Source organism: Hylobates moloch, unplaced genomic scaffold (assembly GCF_009828535.3).
Source record: "Hylobates moloch isolate HMO894 unplaced genomic scaffold, HMol_V3 SCAFFOLD_1, whole genome shotgun sequence".
Lineage (NCBI taxonomy): Eukaryota > Metazoa > Chordata > Mammalia > Primates > Hylobatidae > Hylobates > Hylobates moloch.
The window spans coordinates 181947009-181965571 of record NW_026652276.1 but is presented as its reverse complement, the minus strand read 5'-3'; the positions used below and the strand labels follow the sequence as shown (position 1 = coordinate 181965571).

Sequence of the window (18563 nt, the reverse complement as noted above, 5' to 3'; positions counted from 1 at the left end):
AATGACCCTATTCTTTTCATTTGTGGCAAGTATACCTCTTTAATATGCCAATGTTAACTTATCTTAAGACAACATTATCTTAGGAAATTAGCATTAGCCCTAGACTTACTTGAACTATTTTACAGCGCTTCTCATGAAAATATCAACTCGATTCACAGAAGTCTTTAAGAGGAAAATGCCTAATATCAGAGGAAATGAAGTGCTAAAAGGTCAATTAAATATTAAATAATGCTCACAGAAGATTATGGATTCAAAAGAAGGCAACTATTTCAAACAGAAAAAAAGGAACATTTAAGAAATAATGAAGAAATAACATGCTATAAATGATACGACATATTGGCGGCATTTTTAAAACCTGTTTAAGTAAAATGGGTATATTCCACTTCTAAATGCTTTAGGAACTTGAATATCTTTTTACTTAGAACATTTCTCCATGTTAACCTTGCTTAAAATATGCTAACATGCCCTAATTTCCACCTCCCCACTGTAATTGTCTCTCTCCTCATAAAAATATATGCAGACATATTTTAAAATATATTCACTATTTACATTTTCCAATTGTCTGCTCATTCTTTTCAACCTGATGATTCCTGTCTTCATAACTCAGTGCCTATTGAAACAGCACTGGTAAGGCATCAGTGACTTGCAAATCTTAACACCCAAGGGTTCTGAGAATCTTGTTTCTTAAGACTCTTTTCCTTTGGCCTCTCTGACAGTGTCCACTCCCGTCGTTCTATTACAGTTTCTACTTCTTTGTATCACTCACTAGACCTTCTTTCTTCTCCTCTTAATAGCAACAACAATGGCAATTGTGAAGCAATATTTTTGCATACCTTATTTCATTTGTATTTAAGAAGTTTATCATCACATTTTTTATAAGAGTGGACAATGAGACACAGGTAAGTAATGTGACCCAGATTATACGCAAAGTCATGTAAATCCTAGTCCTCACTTCTTTTCTTGCTATTCTTATTTTTCATTAGTCTTATCTACTTTTATCAGTTTGGGTGTCACCTTTATGGAGATACTTTTAAACCATATTGATGATACACAGATAGTTTCCAAGTTCTGCATTTTTAACTGCCTATTAGATAGCTTGGCACAAATGACCCAGATACAAAACTCATGAGGTCCCTAACTCAGCATTGCCCATAGAAGTCAGAAGCTCTTAATGTTCCTTTTAATGCCCTGACCATTTCTCTAGTCATCCAGATATGAAGCTTGAATGTTAACCATTTCCTCCTTCACATCAAGTCCACTATCAAATCTTACAGATTCCATGTCTTTCAACTTTGATTCTTTCTACCCATTCTCTCTCCTCTAGGGCTCTGTCATCCCTCACTCAACTAGACCAGTGTGTAGCTGCTTAGCTGGTCTACTGGCCTCAGAACTCCTCCTAGTTACAGTCTATTCTTAAATGACTGTCTGGTTAATATTCCTCATCTGTAGCCTTCTGCTTAAAAGTAATACCTCCAACTGCTTGATCACCTGCTGTCAGCTACTTCTGCCAACTCATCATGTGCTTGATGTCAAAACTCAAAAGAAGACTCAAAGTGAGTCAAAAATGCTTTTTAGAGCATTTTTACATGCAATTATTTGAAGGGAGCCTACACTTCAGAAGAACTAGTCTTCCAGTATAAAGGACACAGCAGGTATTTAAAGACAAGAAACAACAACACAAGACTACCAGCTTAGAGTAGGCTGTGTGGGGGTGGGAAAATCCACATGAACAATCTGCTTGCACGGGTCATCACAGATCTGCAGACATAAACATCGCAAAAATGTCTGAGATGCAGAGTTTTCTTTAAAAACTTAACCAACTTAAAGGGTCCAAGGCTTTATTTATTTGGGGGACTAGAACTAGACAAAGTAGTCTTCCTTTTTATTTTAGGGTGTAAAGTACTTTATTTGTAAATGAAATTCACGGTGTGCATAGACACATGGTGACAGGACAAGATATCGGCTTTGTTTTCTCATCTACTATATGGAGCCCTTCTACCTTTCCATTATCTTCTTCCTTTAAACCAGTAACTAGTTGGCTTAGCGGGTTCCAAAGAATCTTGTAGTATTTTCTTACTTCTATGTTGCTTTTGCCTCAAATACTTTGGTTACCATCAATTGAAACACCAGCACTTCCTTAAGGTCTATATAAATTCTATCTTAGCAACACTGTGCTGATACTACTTTTCTAAAACTATTATCATTTTTCTTTAATAACACCTATGAATCTTATTTTTACTTTTACTGAATGTATTTTGCTTTGCAGAAAAGTATTATCTAATTGCCAAATTTTATTTATTTCCATTTATTTTATAATGGAATTCAATTCTATAGTGTGTCTACACCATCATTGCACTTCTCTAAAATATATAGGCAAAGACAAAAAAGAAATGGGGAAAAATTAAGGTTTCATAAAATAAAATTATATGTTAGTGCTGTATATGACTGGTGAGGGTAACTACTGATGAAGGGAGAAAATTAGAATGGTCGTGTGTATACACATGTGAAATGCATTTGTATCTGCCTTCAAGCAGCTTACAATAACTATAAGTGCTCAATAAAGTTTTAATAATAATAAATGCTGACATTTACTGAGTACCTACTATGTACCAGTCATGCCTTAAATAATTTAATTCCCAAAATCACTTTCAGAATAGTAATCTAGACACAGAGTGGTAAATGAGCAAGGTTACACAGATAATATATAGTAGATACAAAATTAGAAACTCTGGCCATCTGGTTCTAGAACTAACCAATAAGCAACACTGCAAGTTTGAATGGAACTAAATTAGCACACATTTTGAACACACAAGCATGTAAGCATTTAGTCTCTTCCCATTTTCTTCTATTTGGTTACCATGGTTACCTCTTCTACCTTCAGTTAAAGCCAAGATTTTATTTGTACCAACTCTTTTTTTTTTTTTTTTCCAGACACAGTCTCACTCTGTCACCCAAGCTGGAGTGCAGTGGCCTGATCTCTGCTCATTGCAATCTCCGCCTCCCGGGTTCAAGCGATTCTCCTGCCTCAGCCTCCCAAGTAGCTGGGATTACAGGCACGCGCTACCACACACAGTTAATTTTTGTATTTTTAGTATAGATGGGGTTTCACCATGTTGGCCAGGATGGTCTCAATCTCCTGACCTCATGATCTGCCCGTCTCTGCCTCCCAAAGTGCTGGGATTACAGGTGTGAGCCACTGCGCCCGGCCATTTGTACCAACTCTTTCTGGCTTTGAACAACTTTTGTGGAATAGTTGGAAGTATGCTTATAAGACATAACTGAGATGACCATAAACTATTTTCTAATAAAAACTGATACTTTATTAAGGTTTCTTTGTTAAATAGGTAGCTAAGAGACCTTAGCACGTTACCATGTCAGTGGGTAAAGTTCACTGATTCAATGGAAGGAAACAGTTAACACCATTACTGACTTAGAATCAGTAACTTAAACATAGAAAGAAATAGCCTTAATGCATAACATGTTGTTTCCAAGAGTTATATAAATGTGAATTAACCACACACTTGATTTAAATCTTCCTAGGTGTCATGACTAATTTCCCTTTTAATGATTATTACACTACAAAATTTATTCTGATATTTCTAATGTTTCCTTCAAAATAAATACAAAAGTTTATCATACCAAAGCTACCAGCAGCACAAATAATACATTTTTTTGACATTTTCATGGAATTGATACTGTAGTAATCACTGGGTGCTATCATGGGTGAGCAGTGCATTTCAGGAATTATATTTCATAGTTTCTCAGTCTGTAGCAACTGGAGAACAAAATATGCAAAGGCTACCAGAGAGTGTCTATTTAGTCATAGAGTCTATTAGTCCACCATCTCTCATTCCAAACCATGAATAATTATATATTATTGAGAAGTGACACTTACATATTCATTATATATGTGTGCACCCATGTTGATATATGTGTATACACACAACCATTCTACTTTTCTCCTTTCACCAGTAGTTATCCTCACCAGTTATATACAGCACTAACATTTACTTTTATTTTATGAAACCTTAATTTTTCCCTATTTCTTTTTTGTCTTTGGCTATATATTTTACAGAGGTGTAATGTTGGTGTAGAAGCACTACAGAATTGAATTCCATTATAATGGAAATATTCTCCAAATTATTGGCAGTCATAATTTCCATTTTCATTGATTATGTATCTTTTTTTAGATCTTCATCAATAACTGAAAGAACTTTCATAGGTAATTTTAAGATAAATAGCTTCATGCACTAGTATGTTTTTCTACTTTTGAATAATTTTCTTGGTATAAATCTTATACCAAGAAATGGAATCATTAGCATTCAAATTATCTTGAAATGATATATTTATCATTTTAAAAAACAAACTTACTTTGCATTGTCAGTATTAGTGCCTTGATTACTACTTTTTTTCAATTTAAAATAGCAAAGTATATTAGAAGATTCTCTTTATTCTATTCTTTCTAACAATTACTAATAAATGCCTTAGTAAAAACAAAAAATAAGAAAAGGGAAGGTATACTGAGTTAAGCTATGCTTGAAACTTATTTAAAGCACTTTGTACATTGATGAGCTGGTTAGAGAAAAGAGCCAGAAGTGGTCCAAGTCTTTAATTTCTTTTGTAATCCTTCTGGACATATATTAGTAGGTTGATTTGGAATTTATTACTTGAAAACTATGCTGTTTGGCTTCTGTGGAGAACATAGTGGTTCTTAAAAACAAGAGTGAAATCTGCTTGAGAATTGGAGTAGCCTTAGAATAGTCATATCAACAAATTAATAGAGGAGAAAAAAGAAACCATATATCTAGGATAAAATGCCAAAATAATACATGGAAAGAATCATGTTATCATGTTAATTCATGTCTTCATGTATTCATTCATTAAACTAATCTTTGTTGAGCAACTATTATATTCCAGGCACTTCTCTAAATGCTAGAGATATGATAATGAATCAGAGAGATATAGTCTGTATCTTCATGGAGCTTACAGTTTAGTGAGAAGTATTCACAATTAACCAGGTAGTTACAGTAGGATGATGTCAAGCTTAGTGGGATAAGGAAACAAGGACAACCAACCCTGTTCGGGCAGTTAGAGAAAGTATGAGGCCAGTTACCAAGTGAAAACTGAAAGGTAGTCAGTGGAACAGAGTGAGCTGAAGAACCAAAATACTACTTATTTAACTTTTGCTATCCATCGTAAGTCTAGAAATAATAGTACACCTGTTTGGAACTTTATAGCTTCCCATTATGTTCTGGTGGAGAGAGCTAGAGGACTTTAAAACTACTGAGATCATTATAGCCATGGACAACCTGTGATACTAGCCATATTTTAGCAATGCAAATATGGGGATAGGAAAAATAAAGAATTTAAAAAGAGAGAAACAAATATCTTAATGAGGGAAGAGTAAGAAGTAAGACTAGACCTGTGTAATAAACATTCTGTCCAGTTACAAATGTGCCTGAGTTCATCATGTAGTTAAACCTGTATTTGTTTCCAACAGGCTTGTTTGGGCATTTTTCTATTTGTTGCTGTTGTTGTTTTCTCTTGAGACCTGACAAAGTACCCCTTTGAAAGTTGTAGAGAACAAGTCTCAGCTAGATGGACCCAACTCAAAATCTAGCCGTTATGTTGGTGCTAGCCAGGAACAAACTTGATTAGATCGGTCAACCAGGGGGACACTGGCAAGAGCTCTCATCTTCAGCTGACATCTATGAAGAAGCTTGACTTGATGATACCTTGTAGCTTCACAGGGATCATCCAAAGTATGAGGGAACTTTTCACAGACTTTTACGAATAATGCTCGATTTGATTCTTACCATAAGGCTATTTGGGGCCAGAGAAAATACTGCTGTCTTTACTTTTCAGAGAAACAGATTCAAAGGTATTGAATGCTTTGCCTAGGAGCACCCTTCTAGTAGCTGTCATGGCTAAAAGTGAAGTCTTCAGATTCTTAGTCTATTGCTCTTCCTATTAACATCAGTTTCTTCAACACCTCTGGATTGCCATTCTTTATGAAATGTGATCAGTAAGACCTACTATATATGGGAAAAATTCTTAAAGACTATGGAGACTATTTTTTAACTCATTGCAAACATAGAAATTTGATCTTTAACACAAATTTGAAAAGAAAACAAATTGCGTTCTGTCTGCTAACTTTTCAGTAAGACTCAACAAAAGCAGTTAAGTCTGTGAACATTCTATTTTATCATTAAAAATTTTATAAAAATGCTTAGAACAATGGGATTCCAAATATGTATTCAACCACTTAAAGTATTACATAATGAGTAAAGCCAAAGCCAACTTGAAAATACTTTAAGACTCTATGATACCAGCACTTTCTAATACAATTTAATGTTGATCAATTGATCCTAATTCCACTTAGGGGCCATTGCGAGAGAAAACACCAAATGACAAATCATTTTTAGAGTAAGATTATCAAATCCATGAACAATATCATCCTCAGGCACTTACTTAATTTGCTTTCTGTTATTATTTCCAAATTTGATTATGTTGACCCTCAAATTTCCATATTCAGAAAACTGAACAGCGCTTTCCAGGCCAAGCCTTGCTCTTCTCCCACAGGCTTGCAAAGCATAATTTAATTATGTCTCTCTCTTTTTTTAAGATAGCCAATAACTTGGTTTTCTTCCCCTAAGGAAACATTGCGCACCTCAGAGAAACAAGGAAAAAATTTTAAACATACACATTGAAAAAATAATTAGAGTTGACTCTTAATTTTCTATGGTAGAAGAAAGCAGAGATAGCATGTGTGACTGAAATTCATGGACATGCCCCAAATTTCATTTTGAAAAGCAATTTCAACTTCTTATTTAAACAAACCTGTTATTTGCTGCAAAATTGGTTGATGTGAGCTTTGGTTCTTTTTTCGAGCCAGCCAGAGGGTAAAGCAGGGAATGTACAAAATAGAAGTACCCTCAAACTCGATAATCAATTCCCAAGGAAATGAAAGTTAACCATAATCACTTGGCACTGCATAAAGAAAGGATTCTACAGGAAATGTAAACACAGCTAAAACCATCTGATGTTTATTGTTTTCAGAGTCTAAATGCCCTCTTTAAAACCAATATGTAAGAAGAGTCATCAGATTTTCTTTACCAAGTCTGTGATTATTTAAAACCAAATCATGAAGCTACAGATTTAGAAGTATCTCTAGGAAATATAAAAATGAAGATATCATGCTTAATCTCTATATTTCTATGTGACGACATTAATTGGGAGGCTAAATTGCAGCTGTGCATAAAAAGCAGCTTCTCTTACTTCCAAAAAAGTGATTCATAATTCTAATTGTTTTAAGTGCAAAGTGACTAAAGAGGCAAGTTTAAGCTTTAGCTTGTAAGTCGCAAATGCATTTTCCCTCTATAGAAATGTTCATTGTTCTTTCTGATCCTTAAATGTTTGAAGGATCTTTAAAGAAGGTGACATCCTGAAACTGGAAATCATCATTCTCAGTAAACTATCGCAAGGACAAAAAACCAAACACCGCATGTCCTCACTCATAGGTGGGAATTGAACAGTGAGAACACATGGACACAGGAAGGGGAACATCACACTCCGGGGTCTGTTGTGGGGTGGGGGGAGCGGGGAGGGACAGCATTAGGAGATATACCTAATGCTAAATGATGAGTGAATGGGTGCAGCACACCAACATGACACATGTATACATATGTAACAAACCTGCACATTGTGCACATGTACCCTAAAACTTAAAGTATAATAATAAAATAAAATAAAAAAAAGAAGGCGATATCCTTTGGATGTTTGGCCCCTCCATATTTCATGTTCAAATGTGATCTCCTCAATGTTCAGGGTGGGGCCTAATGGGAAGTGTTTGGGTCATGGAATTAGATCCCTCATGCCCTCCTCATGATAAGCAGTTTACACTAGTTCTGGTTGTTAAAAAAAAAAAAAAAAAAAAGGCTGGGACCTCCCCCACCTCTCTCTTGCTCCCTCTCTTGCCATATGACATACCTGTTCCTCCTTCATCTTATACCATGTATAAAAGCTTCCTGAGATCCTAAACAGAAGCAAATGCTGGCATCATGCTCCCTATATAGTCTGCAGAGCCATGAGCCAAAATAAACCTCTTTATAAATTAGCCAGTTTCAGGTATTCCTTTATAGCAATACAAAATGGACAACACACAAGACAAGACAGATGAAGGCATGCTCTTGTTCTCTGGATACCCATTCAACCAAGGATCTTTTTCCAAAATGGCTGCTTTCATCTATCTGAATAAACTGTTGGGACATGTAATAACCATGACTGATGATCTTCACAGTTGTTTTTAGGAAACACCCTCAATTGAATAGCAGTTCTCAAAGTGTGGTTCTCATAGGCCAGGAGAATCAGTTTCATCCGGGAATTTGTTGGTATGAAAAATCTTGTGCCCCACGCTGGGGCTACTGAATCAGAAACTCTGGATTGAGGCCCAACAAACTAAATTTTAAAAAGTCCTTCAGGTGATTCTGATGCATGCCAACGTTGGTACACACTCCCTTAGAAGGCCTGACCTCTTACCATTGTCTCAAACTTATGAGAGTCTAACAAAACCAGAACCTCTGGAAACATCTGGGGGGCTGCAACAAACTTTCATCAATGGCTTTTATCATGCTTAGCCTATAAAAGTTTGGAATAAATGTTTAGCTTTCTTCTGAATTATTAGATAACTAAACATCTATTGTCAATACTCATCTTCAAAAATGTTTCTTTTCATCTTTTACCAATACCTTTGTTTTACCACTTTCTGATCACCATCGATTACATAGAATGTTAAAATTCACATGTTGTATGTGTCTTATTTCATTCCTTCAGCATCTTTATAATTGGTGAGTAATTCATTTTGTTAATTATATTTAAAAATTTTTAAATACTTTTAGTCACTGTTATTAGTTAAGATTCTACAGAGAAATAGAACCAATAGAATATATGTGTGCGTGTATTCACACACACAGACACACACACACACGCACACACACATATGTATATATAAAGAGATTTATTACAAGGAATTGGCTCACACAATTATGAAGGTTGAGAGGTCTCAAGGTCTGCAGTCAGCAAGCTTGAAACCCAGGACAGCCAAGTACCAAGTACTTTGTCACAGTCCAGGTACCAAGACCTGAGAACCAGGAAATCTGATGGTGTTAAGTTTCAGTCCAAAAGCTGGCGGGCTCCAGACACAAGAGGAACCAATGTTTCAGCTTAAGTACAAAGGCCAAAAGGAAGACCAGTGTCCTAGCTCAGAGTCTCCAGGCAGGAGGAGTTCCCTTTCTCTTGCAGGAAGGTCAGACATTTTTGTTCTGTTTGGGACTTCAACTGATTGGCTGAGACCCACTCACATTAGCCTGGGGGCAGCAGGGAGGGGGGTGGGTGGTGTTTATGGGGTGGGCAACCTGCTGATCCAAATGTTAATCTCATCCAAAAACACCCTCACAGACACATCTAGAATAGTGTCTGATCAAATATCTGGACAATCTGTGGCCTGGTCAAGCTGACACATAAAATTAACCATTATAGTCATTTTTAAATCACTACTTTTATTTTCCACAGAATTGTATAAGTGTTCTGACTAATATTTTCAATATGCTCATCACTTTGCTCTTATTGGATATGATGTAGTTAATATTATGTATAAAGCAACTATAAATCAAACACAAACACAGTATATGGAAGACACTAACAAATGACCCACTGGCTTAAATTTAAATAGACAATCATGATGACATAGTGCACTGCTGATGTTGAGCAGTCAATAATTTTTTGTTATACAGTGTACCTTTTATATATTAATAAAAGTTTCTAGTTGAAAGTTAATAAGGAGAGAGGCTTTTTTTTGCATAGTGCTAATTCAACTGCAAATACGTGAAAAATCCATCCAAATAGCAAAGCCTTTTTTTTTTTTTTTTTTTTTAACACTTGATCGTGCAGGAGAGTGTTTCATTAATTGACTATTTTGGCACCAGGAAAACTGATTCTCAATCAGAAGAAAACAAGATTTCTTTGAGGTGGAAGGAATTTCAAATAATGAACAGCAAGAGCAAATACTTATGGCATGCCTATTATGCATGAGGTACTAGCTACCTGTTAGGCCCCAAGTTTCCCAAATTAATGCTTCAAAACTAAACATTCCAAATCAGGCAGCTAAAAAAAAAATGGTAAATGTATCTATTCTATACTTTAAATGATTCTATTGGGCAAGTAAAATAACTTGTAATTTTTAATATTTTGTCTACCTCATTTATTAAATCAATGTGAATAAGAAATTCTTTTGTTTCACCTTTGTTATTTATAACTCTGGGAAGATGAGTTACACCTGCCCAATATAATGGACCAATCAAATTATTGTACATAGAATTAGAAACTACAAATTAACCAAATCAGGAAAGAGATTATATGCAACTATTCAGTGTTAAGGCCCAAGAGAGCATATTTTTAAAAGATCATGGACAGTTACTAGAGTTTATGTAATGTGATTATAAGCTTAAGACCAAGGAAATTGAAATGGCATGACTATATAAAGTTTTGAATACATACATAGAGAAGTATGGAGGAAAAAAGTGATTTGGCATTCCTGAAGTATAAAAAGCTCTTAAGAAGAGAAAGTGAACATGTTCAAAATTTGAATAAAGTAGGACAAGATTAGGACAAAGCTTTCTCTTTTCAATTAGATTAAACTGAAACACTGTTTATTTTCATAAGTGTCCAAATCTGGGTCAAAAAACTTCAGAACTATAGATGACTGTCAGTAAGTAAATGTGATATAGTAGTTACAGTCAGTATTGCTGGGGGTTACTGCAAAGAACCAAAGACATACTCTTTAGTTTCTGTAACTAGTTTCAAATTGACTCCACTTCAAGGCCATAAAAAGAGCCAGGGATCTTTTCATGCCTACAAAATTGAGAATTACGGGTTTCTGTTGTTGTTGTATTCTGTGTTTGAATGTGTGATTCTGTGTGCTTAAAAAAAGAGTAAGAAGGTAAGAAAGTTAATGATACAGACAGCAAGAATAAGCTAGTGCAGGTAAGCAGAGGTAAGAGGAGGAAAGGAAGGAGGCAGAGAAGGCTACTGGTTTGGATTGTTACTGATAAATACATTTATCAAAATGCAGAATTTAAAAGCATCAAGGAAGGAGGGAGAGAAGGCTATTGGTTTGGATTGTTACTGATAAATACATTTATTTTATCAAGATGCAGAATTTAAAAGCATCAAGGAGAAATCAGAGTCAGGTTTTGCTCCTGATTCTATTTTGTTACAGATTTACATAAGACATTGAATCTGAATCTCACCTAGAAATTCCTATGTTGCCGCCCCACAGATGAGGTAACATAAATGAAATCTGTTTAGAAATTGTAAGGCACTAAATATGCAGGACACGCCATGAATCATGACCTCAGTAGGTTGTAAACAATCCTGTTTTGATAACCATTATCCTTCTTGTTTTCCAAATGGAAATGAAGTTAAATTAGAGGTGCAGATCAAGTTAATGATGCACCTGAGGACAGTATTGTAGGATGTGTCCAAAACTCAACTAGTGTTACATGCACACTGGCCTAGCTCCTTCTTTAAACAAGAGATTATTTTACAGACCACATTGTGCCTTCTGAATCAAGAATATAGTATATTCTAAAACACCATTTAAAAGTTAAAAGGATATTGTTTTCACTGATTCTAAGTCACCAGTGACCTGCTAGCTTTGGGCAAGGGCAATGTCAATGGCAATGCCATATATTCAGTAATAAGAAGTATATGCAATAGAATAAAAAATTAGAAAAGAAAAGTAATATTCTCACAAAATCCATTACAAAGAATGAGGTAATTTCTCTTCTAAATGATTCTATAGTCCCAAAAGACATAATGCCATTATAGAAACACATTTAAACAAACATAAAGCTAAATGAACTCATAATATGTGGCTTCTGCTAAGGCAAGACTGTATAAAAGGAGGGTAAGAAAAAAACCTCAGTGCTCAAGACAAGAACAAGTAAGAATGTTTAGATTCTCGCACTGCTTTCTTGGTGATTCAGATCTTTTCTAATTTAAACAGCCACCTCATATTTCTAAGTGCTTGTTAATTCTATACACTCCAGGAATTACTCTTTTAACCTGAAGAACTGTTTTCTTGGAAAAGCCAACTTACAAAATTAATTCTTCTCTAAAACTATCGATGTTTTTTTAAAGTATATATCTGTATGGCCACTGTTGTCAATGCTAAAGAAGTGAGGATTGAAGGGAAAACTACAGATTATTTCAGCTCAATCCAGTGTCACAGTTGATTAAAACGCAGTTTGTATTTGGTACATTTTTGAAAAACCGGTGTTTTCAGTTTTTTGTTATTTTATTCTATTATTATTATTTTTACAAATAATCATATTACATTATGGATTAATAATCATACCTAGTATCTTTAAAGAAATGTGGTTCTGTGATGAATGTGGATGTTATACTAATGCTAGCATCAATGCATTTTAATTTTGTGTCTTTTCGGGACTACTGTAAATAATGAATATGTATTTAATAGCTGCTTTCTTGCCAAATACATTGAGGCATTTTCTTACTAAACAAATAAAGCATTCCCTTGATTCAAAATTTTATGCTCCGTGTAGTACTCATGATAGAGGATGAAAAGGCCTGATAGGCTGTTATCTTAACTGTTTTAAGATAATTTCCCCAAGTTTGAGTCAACATAACTCAGTTTAAACAGTTTTTTTCTTTAACTTCCCATTACTCTTTCCTTTCTTTTCTCTTTTCTCTCATTTTCATACCTTCTTTAAAAGTAGATTGACAGGAAAATCAGTAAGTTGAGGTCCATTACATAGGGTCTGCTTTGAACATGGCCCAAAATATTATTTGCAGTTAGATAGTAGTATCAGTCACACTACTTTGTTATACTGTAGGCGTTATAATTTATCAATTGTGTTGATCTGGCTCTACTAAGCCTCTTCATACTTTAGTACATGTCAGGTTTTTATATAAAAGAGTTATATATATAATTATATAAATGTATAGAAGCCTATCTTTTTTCTCTATTTTATAGTAACATATAATTTAGATTTACAGATAACTTTTAAATGACATATATTAAAGTACATTTTTCATGCTTTCTTTTCAGTTAAAGAAAAATTTTTAAAATGAGACATCATTTAATAAGAATGGTACTTAAGAAAGTTTAAATGCGTCAGGCACATAGTTATGTGAAGATTGGTCTTTTCTATCATTAAAAAAATAAGCATTTATCAACCAATTACCATGTCTAAGGCAGTACATGCAAGGCTTTGTGTCTGATGACCATGACTGGCATTTGCAACCTCACATGATTTCTTCTGAGTTAAGAAGTCTTCCCATAAGAATTATTATGGTTGTACTGGGGATTCTTCTACTAGAAAATTAGAACACTTTGGCATTTATTACATCATTTCGTCCAATCCTCTGAGTTTTTTGAATGAGAAACATGGCATCCAGTGCTATTAAATGAGTTGCGTGAAGTTAACACTTTTTGATCACTCCTTACAATCAAGCAGAAAAGCTAGTGCTCTGCATAGTACAGAGTCTGGGGGAGCTGTCAGGAGACAGGGCTGGTGCGTAGCCTCAGGGCACAGACTGAACCAAAAAACAGAACCAAATCTAAGTCCTAGTCATGGGCAAGTGTGGGATGCGTGGAAAACTTCCAAGAAAGGGGCAAAGGAAAAATTTATATTCAAGTTCAAGTACTAGAGAAGCAGAACTGATCTAATGAAGCTTAAGGAGGCAGTACCGATCAGGGAGAGCATGCTTTTTATTGGGCAGCTGGACTAAGAAGACAATGGAGTAGTGGAAAACTAACCAGTGGAAAACTAATTTCGAAATCCAGTGGGGTTTTCATGAATCTCATCTTTTTTTTATCCTTTAAAATTTTTATTGGCAATTTTATGTAGCCTACTACTCTGTCCCTCTTGAAATATTCTCTATTTTCCAGAATATTCCTGCCTTCAATACTTATGCCCATGGTACCACTTACTCATGAAAAGGGCTCATCATCCTTTAGCCAGTCAACATATTGCCTGCTTCCCACTCAAAGTGATCTTCCCCTTTATCCCCAGAGTTTTTATTACATGTATAACTCATTTGGAGAGGGACCCTACTCATTAGTAGGGTGGTAAGGTTTGCTCAAGATAAACTTAGTTTATTCCTGTTGTTCTGACATAATTATTAGTCAACCCCCTTCCTTCTGTAATGGTTTGGATAATAAGTTATATGGTCACTTAATTCCTTTAGTATTTAGTGTTTATCTCCTAACCTAACCTGTATCTTTCACATTAGTCCATAGCTGCATGTGTAGATACTTGATCATTTTTCCTGTTGATTCCTTGAGTGATGAGATACCACAGTCCTTAACAATATAAAGTCATACCAATCACGAGACAGCTTTAATAACTACAATATTTAGACTCATTATGTGAATTTTAACCATGTTGCCCAAATGACTATAGAAATAAGAATAAAATGGCAGGGGTGTTTGTGTTGTCTCTTGTTTTATTTTTGAAATTTACCATTCTGAAATATAGAGAACATTGCAAAAAACAAAAAGGAAGTAACATTATTCCACTTGCAAAAAAGATCCCTCTCCTTCTCACGAAATCACTTATTCCAAGTGAGAAATTTATCTGATCTAATGATATAACTGCTAAACTTTCTAAGTAATTTCTATCATGAATGCCATTTCATTCATTCATTCCTGCTTAACTCCTAAACAAAGACAATTTAGACTAACATTGAAACATCGTGTCTACTTTGCCCTCACCCATGAAATTCTATGAAATTCTACTTCTCAAGTTTCAGCTCAGATGTCACCTCCTTTGTGCACCCTTTCCTTTCACTCTTTTCTCCTTTCCCTTCTCTGAGAGAGTGAGGCATCCCTACATCTGTATTCTTACAGTACCTTGTACATATTGATATTATAGCACTTATCACATTGTACCGTAATTGTTTACATGCCTATCTGCCCCATTAGACTGATCTCCTAGGAGTCAGAAACCAAATATTTTTCATTTGTCAATTCCCAGCTTCCAGCCAAATGTCCCAATGCCTAGAACATATCATGGTTTTAGCAAATATTTGTTAGATAAATGAATCAGTGATTCAAACACTTTTAAAAAGTTATCAAGATGTTAAGTAATGTTCTGTATATAAAAGACATTAATATCCTAAATGAGCACAGCTCTAACTTAATAGTCTCATATGTACTGTTTATTAAGTTTGTATTAAAGAAAGATCCTTTCAAAGACAAAGTGTTCATGATCACAAAGTCATTCTGATGAACTGATGGGCAAATGACTTCGAAAGAGAAAATGCTATTCTAGAATTTACACGTAGTAAAGACAGGTAGGAGGAAGCACCTGCAGCAGTGTGAAATAATGTAACGGAATCATTAACATCTAGGAGGCAATACCAATGAAGGGAAACTGATCAGAGATTAGGTGCTTTCATTTTAACAAAACATAAGGAAACTGTGCCCTAGATTAGGGCCTAGATGTGTCAGTTCTCTCTACATTTTGTCCACCACAGAAGCAATCAACAAAGCGAACAATGAAGTCAGCATAGTCAGCTTTGCTCAGCAACCAATGAGAAAATCAGTCCAACTGGTGATTAGACATTAATAAAACCAAATCAAAAGCAAATAGTTGCAATGAGGTCTTTTTCATCTATCTTTACATTTTATCCAAACAGAGACACAAAATAAAAACAACTAGATATGTATATTTGATTGCATTTTTTAGCCGTAAGTTATCACAGTCCTCTCTTGATGACTGTGCCACACACAGCCTCTGAAAAATAATGACGTGCTTACAATTCCCCAGTTCCTTTCAATAGAAAGGAATAACTCAAGAACCATTAACATGGATTAATGTTTATGTGCATAATCTTCTAAGTATCTATAATCTTCTGTGATATTATTTGGGTATATACAGCATGTATTGAAATGGAGTATAATGAGTTATTATATTATTTCCCACTAATTGAATGCTAGGGTTCCTTAGGGGAAGTACCTAATAAGTGTGGTTACCCTCAAGAACAAAGTAAGCTTACTTTGTAAAAGTGGGAAGTAGGGAGCAATAAAGGAACAGGATTGAGAAAGAGAGGATATATTTTACAACATCGTAGATGGCCTTTTAGAGTTCATGTAACAGAACTAGAAGGAACCATTTGAGACCACCTTCTTATCCATTTCCTGCTTCTACACAGGATAATAACCACAACACTTCCAGTATGAGGGGTAATCCTGTTTTTAATATTCTCTAAAGGAGATTTAAACACTTTCATTTGTAACCTATGCTGAGTTTTGACAACATTCATAATCAAATCATTCTTTGTAGAGCTGACCTAAATCCCTCTTAACCCAGTAGGAATTCATTTCCTATCCGTGCTCTTTAGAGGAGTAAGCTAATCACCTTCTTCCATATAGTCTTTCAGATACTTGGTTAATAAGTCTTGGGTCTGGAAAAGGCCTGAGAGGGCTGGGATAAGCACTAAGCTCAATGGATCTTGATGGAGGCTCATGCTTAGAGGGTGGTCCTAAAAGTGACTCTTAATTCTCAGGGCCTTACACTGATAAGCCATGGCTAAGGGAGGGCGACACTGTAGGATCATCTCATTGGAGGTGCTACTGGCATCCTGGACAGACAAGTTCTTTGTTGGTGAGATTATCCTGCTCATTGCAGGACATTTAAAATGCCTACCTTCACCCTCAGACTTCCCCGACAAAATGCTAATAGCACACACTCTTCAGACATTGCAGCAACCAGAAATACATTCTCCATATCCACATTTCCAAGTGTCTCATGGGGGGGGTGAAACTGCCCCTGTTTGAGACCCACGGGTCAATAACCCCTAGATGTACACTTATCAATTAGGCCAGAATCAATCAGTTTGTATATGCGGACGGGAAAAGTCAATACTTTTCTTTGGCACATTTCAAATAGACTTATACTTTCTTTCATATTCCTGGTCTGTTATAAGTCATAAAGAATAAATTTATAATAGCAACAACTGTCACTTACTATCTATTATCCAGCAGATTCTCTGTCATTTTTATATATTGTATTACACAACCATATTTAGATAAAAACTAATATACTCATTTTAAATATGAAGAAAATGAGGATCAAAGAGATCAACTACCCTGTTTGAAGTCCCCCAGATGAGAACCAATAGAACCAAATCTACATCTTTCCACTTCCAAAGCCCCTTACACTTTTCAGAACATCGATCTGTAATATATGCTGCCATATACTTGTAGATATTTTTCTAGGTGGGTCCCATGCACAGGAAGGAGACCTGGGGAGAAGATAACACTACACATGTGATAAGTGAAGTCACAAACATGAGGAAGTTTACTCAGAGACTTGACAGAGTAAGGAGAGAAGGCAGTCAGTGTCACAACCCTAGAAAAATGGCAGAGAGACTCGAGTCAGGGAAAGGAGAAGAAGAATTTGCATAAATGTGTTTCTCATAAAAACCTAGGGCATTAATTTAGAAACTTCAGAATCACAACCTTTATATGACAACTTAATTACACTAACATCTTACTGCAATGGTGAAGATGTGCAAAAGAATAGTCTTTAGGGCAAAGACAAAAATGCGATGACCAAGTAAATTTTTTTTATCTCTGTAATCCTACAATTTTTTTTTTTTTACTTTAAGAAATAGCAATTTTAATTCCCAAGACAGAATTAAAGTATTAATTCTAAAGTGTAGGTAGGACAAATTCTAGTTTTAGTCTCTATTTCTACCTTCCAGTAAATAAATATTTTGTTTCAGGAAATAAAATCTTGGAGTCAAGATATACACAGAACTGTTCAATATTTTAGGTACATAAATATGAAATGCTTAAACTTCCCCTTGAAAATAGAATTTTCAATTTTATTGATGAACTTTAAAAAAAATTAAAGTTCTGGGATACATGTGTAGCACATGCAGATTTGTTACATAGGTATACACGTGCCATGGTGGTTTGCTGCACCCATCAACCCGTCATCTATATTAGGTATTTCTCCTAATGCTATCACTCCCCTTGCCCCCCACCCACCAGCAGGACCCAGTGTGTGATGCTTCCCTCCCTGTGTCCATGTGTTCTTGTTGTTCAACTCCCACTTATGAGTGAGAATATGTGGTGTTTTGTTTCCTGTTGCTGTGTTAGTTTGCTGAGAATTATGGTTTCCAGCTGCATCCATGTCCCTGCAAAGGACATGAACTCATCCTTTTTTGTGGCTGCATAGTATTCCATGGTGTATATGTGCCACATTTTCTTTATCTACTCTATCATTGATGGGCATTTGGGTTGGTTCCAAGTCTTTGCTATTGTGAACAGTGCTGCAATAAACATACATGTGCATGTGTCTTTATAGTAGTGGAAGACAGTGTGGTGATTCCTTAAGGATCTAGAACCAGAAATACCATTTGACCCAGGAATCCCATTACTGGGTATGTACCCAAAGGATTATAAAACATTGTACTATTGATGAACTCTTAAGAGTAACTTTTTCTTTTCTTTATGAGTATTTTTTTTT

At 35.2% G+C, this 18563-nt stretch overlaps 1 protein-coding gene across 6 annotated transcripts in view; it reads right to left on the bottom strand.

The window, feature by feature from the left end:
* MAGI2 (membrane associated guanylate kinase, WW and PDZ domain containing 2) overlaps positions 1–18563 on the bottom strand; it is a 1482569-nt gene that overhangs the window by 667716 nt on the left and 796290 nt on the right. The window lies entirely within an intron of this gene.